Source organism: Loxodonta africana, chromosome 6 (genome assembly GCF_030014295.1).
Source record: "Loxodonta africana isolate mLoxAfr1 chromosome 6, mLoxAfr1.hap2, whole genome shotgun sequence".
Lineage (NCBI taxonomy): Eukaryota > Metazoa > Chordata > Mammalia > Proboscidea > Elephantidae > Loxodonta > Loxodonta africana.
Genome location: NC_087347.1, coordinates 77643265 through 77652806, shown reverse-complemented (window position 1 = coordinate 77652806; position 9542 = coordinate 77643265). Strand labels below are relative to the sequence as shown.

General features: G+C 40.7%; 1 pseudogene; it reads left to right on the top strand.

Moving 5' to 3' along the window:
• The first annotated feature begins 3924 nt into the window (after positions 1 to 3924).
• Positions 3925 to 9142, top strand: LOC111749479 (ribosomal protein eL22-like; annotated as a pseudogene).
• The last annotated feature ends 400 nt before the right edge of the window (positions 9143 to 9542 follow it).

Genomic DNA, 9542 nt, shown 5'->3' with positions numbered 1-9542 from the left:
GTTTTACCAGATTAGACAAACATGTTTTTGGACTGCAATCCAATAGCCTCAGAAAATCAAGACCCAGTTCTCTATATAAACTTTTCAATCCAAGTGGAGGTTGGTGGCCAAAAATTTTTAGCTTTAAGGAAAAAAAAAGAGACAGATTAGTTTTATTGCTATGTTGCAAATAGCTGTTCAACAAGCTCTCCTTTCTTGTTAACTCTGGGCGAGTCCTTAAGACAGTGGGAACCTTAGCTTAAAAAATACTGCTGTAAAGCTGTGAGCGAGGAGCCCTGGTGGTGCAGTGGTTAAAACGCTTGGCTGTTAACCAAAATGTCAGTGGTTCAACCCCACAAACCGCTCCTGGGGACGAAGATGTGGCAGTCTACCTCCATAAAGATTTATAGCTTTGGAAATCTTATGGGGCAGTTCTACCTTGCCCTGTAATGTCATTCTGAGTCTGAATTGACTCAATGGCAGTGGTGTGCGTGTGTGCATGTGTGTGTGTGTAAAGCTGTGAGCTACCCGGACTTGATTCACTAATTGGTTGCTTCTCACTGACATTTGTCTAGGTACTCATTTGTGATGTCACAATTTTAAATAGGAATGATTAAGAGCAGTTGACTAAGAAGACCCTAATCATGAGCTTAAAGTGTTGAAGAGCAAAGATGTCACTCTGAGGACTAAGATGCACCTGATTCAAGCCATGGTGTTTTCAATCACTTCATGTGCATGGGAAAGCTGGATGATGAATAAGGAAGACTGAAGAAGAAGAACTGATGCCTTTAAATTATGGTGTTGGTGAAGAATATTGAATATACCATGAACTGCCAGAAGAACAAACAAATCTGTCTCGGAAGAAGTACTGCCAGAGTACTCCTTGGAAGTAAGGATGGTGAGACTTCGTCTCATAGACTTTGGACATGTTATCAGGAGGGATGAGTCCCTGGAGAAGGACATCATGCTTGGTAAGTAGAGGGTCAGCAAAAAAGAGGAAGACCCTCAACAACATGGAGTGACACAGTGGCTGCAACAACAGGCTCAAACATAACAACAATTGTGAAGATGGTACAGGACTGGGCAGTGTTTCGTTCTGTTGTACATAGGGTCTCTGTGAGTCGGAACCGACTTGATAGCACCTAACAACAACAGTCATGAGCACCAAACCTCAAGCCAATGTAGGACAAAAGAAAGGACCTATAGCAAAGTTCAGTCTGCAATTGACTCTGGTAGAAATATCAAGGTGGCAGCCATAACACCAGGAACCTTCCCCTTGTTCAACTTAGGGGTTTCAGTAGACTCCAAGTCAGAGTCCACATTTCTCTGTCCCAGGATGCAGCCAGACAGCCTTATCGTTAGACCACAACCCACTCCATACTAGAGTTGCCACACTGTCACAGGACCTCTTATTGGGTATGAAGGTGTTGTTGCCTGCATTCTCAGGAAATCATTTCAGAGCCTTACATATTACTCATGAGCAAGTAGTAATGGAAATCCCTACATCTTAGTTATCTAGTGCTGTTATAATAGAAATATCACAAGTGGATGGCTTTAAACAAAAAAATTTCTTTTCTCACAGTGTAGGAGCCTGGAAGTCTGAATTCAGGGCAAAGGCTGGTTGAAGGTCCTTGTCTCTTCAGCTTGTTTCCTGGTTCCTTGGAGATCTCCATTTGGCTTGGCATCAATCTTGCCCCATCTCTGTTCCAAAAAAAACAAAAACCAAACCGCTTGCCATTGAGTCAATTCCAACTCATATAGACCCTATAAGACAGAGTAGAACTGCCCTATAGTATTTTCAAGGAACGCCTGGTGGATTCAAACACTGACCTTTTGGTTAGTAGCTGTAACTCTTAACCACTATGCCACCAGGGTTTCCAGCTGTACTCTAGCATGCATTTAATCTGTTTCATATCTCAAAAGAGATTGATTAAAGATATACCCTACACTTATTCTGCCTCATTAACATATCGTAGACAGCCCATTCCCAAACGGGATTATAACCACAAGCATAGAGGTTAGTTAGGATTTACAACACATATTTTGGAGGGATACAATTCAATCCATAACACCCTAGTTCTTTTTATTCTGTACTATTGTATGTATTTTTTTATTGTATGTGTTTATCTGTAGTACACATGAATGTGTGAGTGTGTGTGTGTGTGTGTGTGGTATTGAGTATTCCATATTTACAAATTCTCCTATTTGCTAGAATTTATTTGTAATCCCAAAATCAATTATCCAGGATTTCCCCAGTCATTTGCAGACATGTGCATGCAGAACAGTGAAAAACTTGAATTGCCCAATGTGCGACTGTTCCCAGCTGAGGTAGAACAAAGCTGGTTCAGTATTCATATTAGAGATAACTTTGTAGAACATAATTACCAGGAATAATAAGAATCAAGTGTAAATAGATAGGTAGATAGACAGATAGCTTAATAGTCAAGCTGAAGCAATGCATCATATTGTAAGTTGCAATATTTTCCTCAAAGTCAGACCTCAAGGAATTCATCTTTCCCCTTTTTCTTTGCCACACAATGCTTATCAAATATAAATTCCATAACAATATCCTCAACAATAGCAACTTATATTTGCCAGGCTTCAGGCTAACACTTTATATATATTAACTTATTTAATCCATCTATTTTTTTTTTATGTAGTGATAGGAAACCCTGGTGGCATAGTGGTTAAGAGCTACGGCTGCTAACCGAAAGGTTGGCAGTTCAAATCCACCAGGCAGTTCTTGGAAACTCCATGGGGCAGTTCTACTCTGTCCTATAGGGTCACTATGAGTCAGAAGTGACTCAGCGGCAAGGGGTTTGATATTTTTGCTTGTTTGTTTTATGTAGTGCTTTGTCCTTTCGGTTTATTATACAGTCGACATTCACAGATATTAAATAATTTACTTGTTTAACTTACACAAATAATAAATAGGATTTAAATACATGTCTACTGATTTCCAAACTCTTCACAAAGCAAGATTGCTCTTCAAAGATCCTTGCCAATTGCCTTAATATATCTTGTCTGATAGTTGCTGTTAGATGTTAGTACCTTCTACCACAGGTGTAATTAATGTATGGCAGGTAGGGCACTGCCCTGGGGAGGAGGGGCACTGTCTTAATTATCTAGTGTTACATTAATAGAAATACCACAAGCAGATGGCTTTAACAAACAGAGATTTATTCTCTCACAGTCTAGGATGCTGGAAGTCTGAATACAGGGCACCAGCTCCAGGGGAAGACTTTCCCTCTCTGTTGGTTCTAGGGGAAGGTCCTTGTCATCAATCTTTCCTTGGTCTAGGAGCTTCTCAGCACAGGGACCCCCAGGGTCCAAAGGACACACTGCTCCTGGCTCTTCTTTCTTGATGGTATGAGGTCCCTTTCCTCTCTCTTTTATGTTTCAAAAGAGATAGACTCAAGATACAACCTAATCCTGTAGGTTGCCTGTTTAACATAACTACCTCTAATCCTGCCTCATTAACATCATAGACGTTAGGATTTACAACACATAGGATAATTCCATCAGGTCACAAAATGGGGGACAACCACACAAAACTGGGACTAATGGCCTAGCCAAGTTGACGGACTTTTGGAGGGGGACACAATTCAATCCATAACAGGCATTAATGAGCAATTTCTATTGGCCATCACAGTTTCTATCACCATCTGTGAGAGATCATTCAGCAATTTAAAACTAATTGCCATGGGAGCTATTTTCCATAAATAGGCCCCTGCCTTCCACCTTACTAACAAAAACTTAATTTTATATAGATTTAGGCTAGACTGTAGCTCCAAAGTCTAAACCAGTGATGATCTTCCAATTCTTATTTTTCATTTGATAGGAATGAAGTTAGACATATGGTCCTGTTCTGACTAGTGAAATGTAAGGAGAAAATCTACTGAGATCCTTCTGGGAAGTATTTTCTTTCTGATGAAAAGACAGAGTTTTAACAGGGGATGCCTTTTTCCTTTACCTCTTCTTCCTGTTTTCAACATCTTGCAGCAGCCATCTTGTGACCATAAGGTAATTGCCAAACAACGAAGAGACACATGCTGAAGATTGTAGGGTGGAATGATAGAAGAGGTAGGGTGGAAAAATAGAAAGAGCCTAGGCCTTGCTGGCGTGACTGACCACTGAACCAACCAAGAAACCAAATACTCCAGATTTTATGTTCGTGAAATAATTGCCTTTGTCACGTAAGTCACCATTACTAGAATATTCTGTCTTATGCAGCTGAATATGTGCTAACTGATAAACTCAAGAAATTACATCATCACTTTCCAAGGACGTACAGGCAAACACATATATACATACACAATTTACTACATTTTGAAGACTTTATCGTAGAAAATTCAGAGAATGGCACAAGAAAGTAAGACAAGGAAAGATGGAAGAGACATTCCAAATAAGTGAATCTTTAATGACTCATCTCAGATCTTAATTCCAGTGACTTCTCTTGGCTCCTCTGAGTGATTCCCCACTTCAGTGATTACTGACTTCCCTCTCCTCCCTCACCCAAATACCTGATACGTCATTGCCAACTTAAATCTATTGTTAAAAAAAAAAGCATTAACCTTTTCTCTCCTCTATCTGTACTTCCTGGATCCTTTTCAAATTATAAGTCTTATATCTTATAAGTCTTATTTCTTTGTACACAAATTACCCATTATTACTTCTGATATTGCCTACTATATCCTAAAGTCCCCCAAAACAATCTCATTTGAATTTCTCACTTTATAATAGGGATAAAATTTATAGCAATGGTAAGTCTGCACATTCTTCCAATGTTGTTCCCCAGGCAACTCCTTTAAGTCTCTAAGACCCTAAACGCCTGTCTCCTCACCCTGAGAAATCATTTCCTCTTTTCTTCACACTTCTACTGAATTCACATTTCTTACTTCCCCTTGCAAGGGTCTGCAACTGTGTTTTATTGACACAACTGTCAGATTTTATCTTCACTTCAGTGTTCTTTGCTCTCATTTTTATTTCGCTCACATCATCGTAACATTTCTGTTGAATCCCTCTTACAAACACATGGTCCTTTGGATTTCTTAGATAAGCCAAAGAGTTTGGCTTCTCTCCTTCTTCATTAGTAATTCCTGGTTCATCATGAGCATAAAGAAGAAAAGTCCCTTCTATCCTTGGCTCATCGTAGCATTCGGTTCCTCTATCCCAGAGTATAACCTTTGGCCAAAGCAGCCCACATTTCTGGCACACACGAAAAGGGAAAGAACAAGGGAAAGTAGGAGTTCACTCTAAATGCTGAAACATGAGCACATGCCTGGCAGGGGGCAGGCAAAAAAACATGCTTCTTATCCTTTGAGTAAGACCAGAAAAGACCTGCTTTTTCCCCCTGACTTCCTCATCCTTTTACTTATTTATTCAACAAATATTTATTGACCAATGATTATTAACTGCTGTCTTTTAAGGTACTAGGTATAGAGGTGATAAGCAAAAGACACGTGGTCTCATGATGCTTACAGTCTAAAGGAGAACCAATAATAAATAAATAATCATACAAAATACCATAGAAATGGTGATAAGGGCTGGTATAGAAAAGTTCAAGAGGCTATGGGAGAGCAGAAGAGAGGGATCTAACTTAGACTGGGGATTTAAAGAAGCCTGATCCCTGGGTGGCACAAACGGCTAAGCACTTGGCTACAATCAAAAAGTTGGTGGTTCAAATCCACCCAGAGGTTCCTTGGAAGAAAGCCCTGGTGATCTGCTTCAGAAGATCACAGCCATTTAAAACCCAGATCTCAAAATGGCACATGAGAAAGACAAGAAGGCTAAGCAGTCAACATGAAAGTTTAATTTGGACCTTACTCATCCAGTAGAAGATGGAATTTTTGATTCTGGAAATTTTGAACAGTTTCTACAGGAGAAGGTTAAAGTCAATGGAAAAACTGAAAATCCCAGGAACGTTCACACTGAACACTTCAAAGATAAAATTACAGTTGTTTCTGAGAAACAGTTCTCTAAAAGGTATTTGAAACACCTTACCAAAAAACGCTTAAGAAGAACAATCTTCTCGACTGGCTTCCCGTGGTTGCATCTGACAAGGAGACTTATGAGCTTCGTTATTTCCAGATTAGTCAAGCTGAAGATGGACCTGAGTCTGAGGACTAGGTGAAGCCTCCTTATAGGGCTTCGCTTACTAATAAACAAAAACCCACCATACCAGAGAAGAAACATCTAGGAGTAGACTTTTAATTTATTGGTGAATAAAAATCACTGTGCTCTCTTAAAAAAATAAAACCCTATGTAACACAGTTCTACTCTGACACACACAGGGTTACTATAAGCCAGAAGCCAGAATCTACTCAACAGCAACTGGTTTGGGTTTTTGGTTTGGCCTAAGGAAGTGACAGTTAAGCCAATGCTGAAGGAATTGGCCAGCAAAAGAGTGGGGCAAGAGTGCAGTGTGTGAGGAAAATCAGTCCATGCAAGTCCTAAGGCAGGAGAGCACTTACGTATTAGAGTAACTGCAGAAAGGCCACTGTGGCTGAAGTGTGGTGAGAAAGAGAGAGTGGGCTGTGGATGGACAGGAGGGTGGAAGACTGATCATGCAGGACCTTGCCGGTCACATTAATGATTTTTGATTCAGTAGAAGAGCAATGTGATCTGATTCGCATTTTTAAAAGCTCACTCTAATTGCAGGGTGGTAGAAAAAAAAAAACCAAACCCAGTGCCGCCGAGTCGATCCCGACTCAAAGACGAGGCAAGAAAAAAAGAAAAATTGGTATTAAGAGAGTGAAAAAAAACACCTATAAAATGGGAGAAAATACTTGCAAATCATCTACCTGAGCAGGATCTAGTATCCAGAATATATAAAGAAATACAGCTATACATATAAAATGTGTACAGAAATTTCAATTTAGAAATGGGCAAAGGACTTGAACAGAATATCTCCAAAGGAGATACACAAATGGCCAACAACACATGAGAAGATGCTCGACATCATTAGTTATTAGAGAAATACAAATCAAAATCCTAATGAGATACTACTTCACAGCCACTAAAATGGTGTTATGGATTGAATAATGTCCCCTCAAAATGTGTATCAACTTGGTGAGGCTATGATTCCTGGTATTGTGTGTTTGCCCACCATTTCGTGATCTGATGTGATTATCCTATATGTTGTAAATCATAACTTCAATAACATTAATAAGGCAGGACTCAATCTACAAGATTAGGTTGTATCTTGAGTCAATCTCTTTTGAGATATAAAAGAGAAAATTGATGTCATGGATTGAATTGTGTCTCCCAAAAATATGTGTCAACTTGGTTAGGCCATGGTTCCCAGTATTGTGTGGTTGTCCTCCATTTTGTGATTGTAATCTTATGTTGAAGAGCATTAGGGTGGGATTGTAACACCCTTACCCAGGTCACATCCCTGATCCAAAGTAAAGGGAGTTTCCCTGGGGTGTGGCCTGTTCCACCTTTTATCTCTCAATAGATAAAAAGGAAAGGGAAGCAAGCAGAGAGAGGGGACTTCATACTACCGAGAAAACAGTGCTAGGAGCAGAGGGTGTCCTTTGAACCCGGAGAAGCTCCTACTCTGAGGGAAGACTGATGAGAAGGCCGACAGAGAGAGAAAGACTTCCCCTGGAGCTGAAACTCTGAATTTGGACTTTTAGCCTGCTTTACTGTGAGGAAATAAACTTCTCTTTGTTAAAGCCATCCACTTGTGGTATTTCTGTTATAGCAGCATTACATGACTAAGACAGAATTTGGTACCGAGGGAGTGGGGTGCTGCTCTAACAGATACCTAAAATGTGGAAGCGGTTTTGAAATTGTGAATGGACAGAAGACTCAGAAGGAAGTGAGGAGAACTCTTAACATCAGAGAAGGTGCAAATGGTGAGAAACACCAACAGAGGGCTGGCAGCAGCAGAACAAGGAGATCAGCACCAGACAGCACTGGAGCCAACCCACAGAGCAAGATTACTGAGTGCCTGTGTGCAGGAGGCTTCCTGGTGGAGGGGTGCCTCCAGGCACTTATTGGTGGAGCTACTGAGCTTTGGAACACTTGCCCCAGCAGGGTGGATGCAGGTGTGCAACCCGAGAGCTGAAAGGCAAGGAACACAAGAAGCCGAGCTGACTCAGTCTCAAAAGGTACGGCCAGGACATCTGAGGCTTCAAAGGGTGGAGCCGTGGCCTCAGGTGTTTCTAAGGGTGGAGTCGCCACTTAGATGGACTAGGAGAAAGATGTGCCTAAAGCAGAGGGAACAGAGTTGCTGACCCTGTGGACTTGGAAGGCAGAGCTGAAGCCCAGAGCCACGGGACCTCCACTCAGAATATAGTCAGTGTGGCCAATACCTAGAGTCTGGAGGGCAGGGCCATTATGTAAATAGTCTCAGAGAACAGAGGATTATTTGCAAAGCCTTGAGTGCTAATGTAATATGTTCTGCTGATTTGCTTGGTACCAGTTATCCCTTCTTTTTCTCCTGTTTCTCCCATTTGTAACAGAAATGTTTAGTTTGTGCCTGTTCTGCCATTGTACCTTTGGAAGCAGATAACTTGTATTCTAGATTTCACAGATGACGAAGAGGAATTTTTGGATTTTGGACTTAGAGTTCAGAATTTTGCTATGATATGATGGGATGAATATGTTTTACATGTTGCAAGGATGTGATTTTTTGGGCACCAAAGGGTGGAATGTCATGGATTGAATGGAGTCCGACTCATAGCAACGCTATAGGACAGGGTAGAACTGCCCCACAGGGTATCCAAGGAACGCCTGGTGGATTCGAACTGCCGACCTTTTTGTTAGCAGCTTTAGCTCTTAACCACTACACCACCAGGGTGACAAGGTATGTAAATGTCAGAATTCTTCCAGGCTGTAGAGGAGGAATGCAGAAGTATGAAAATGAGGAAAGAGAGATTATAAGTGATAGAAAACGGAAACTCAACGCAAGTGTAAGGCTTTCTGAGGAAGAAACAAACCCAATATAACAAAATCAATAATCATTTAAATAACTTAACTTCCTGAGTTGCAAAGTACAAGTATAAAGATTGAAAGTTCATAAAAACAGAACCATTCCTGGTTGTTGCTGTTGTTGTTAGGTGCCATTTAGTCAATTCTGACTCACAGCGGCCCCAATAGGACAGAATAGAATTGCCCCATAGGGTTTCCTACGCTGTAATCTTTACAGAAGCAGATGCCCAGGTCTTTTCTCCCATGAAGCGGCTGATGGATTCTAACTGCCAATCTTTTAGTTCCCAGCTGAGTGCTTAACAATTGTGTCACCGGGGCCTTTTTTTTTTTTATCCTTGTAATTTGAAGTTATTGCCAGGATAGTAATTACAAGGATAGAAAAAAAGGCCTGAAAGCATCCAATCCCCTCCACAGCCCCTCCAAAAGAGTTAATTTTTCAGAGCATTGTCGAGCGGGATCTCTTACCATATTTAAAAATCTTTTTTTTTTTTTTTTAATTTATTGTGCTTTAGGTGAAAGTTTACAAATCAAGTCAGTCTCTCACACAAAAACTGATACACACCTTGCTATGTACTCCTAGCTGCTCTCCTCTTACGGAGACAGCACGTTCCTCCTCTCCACCC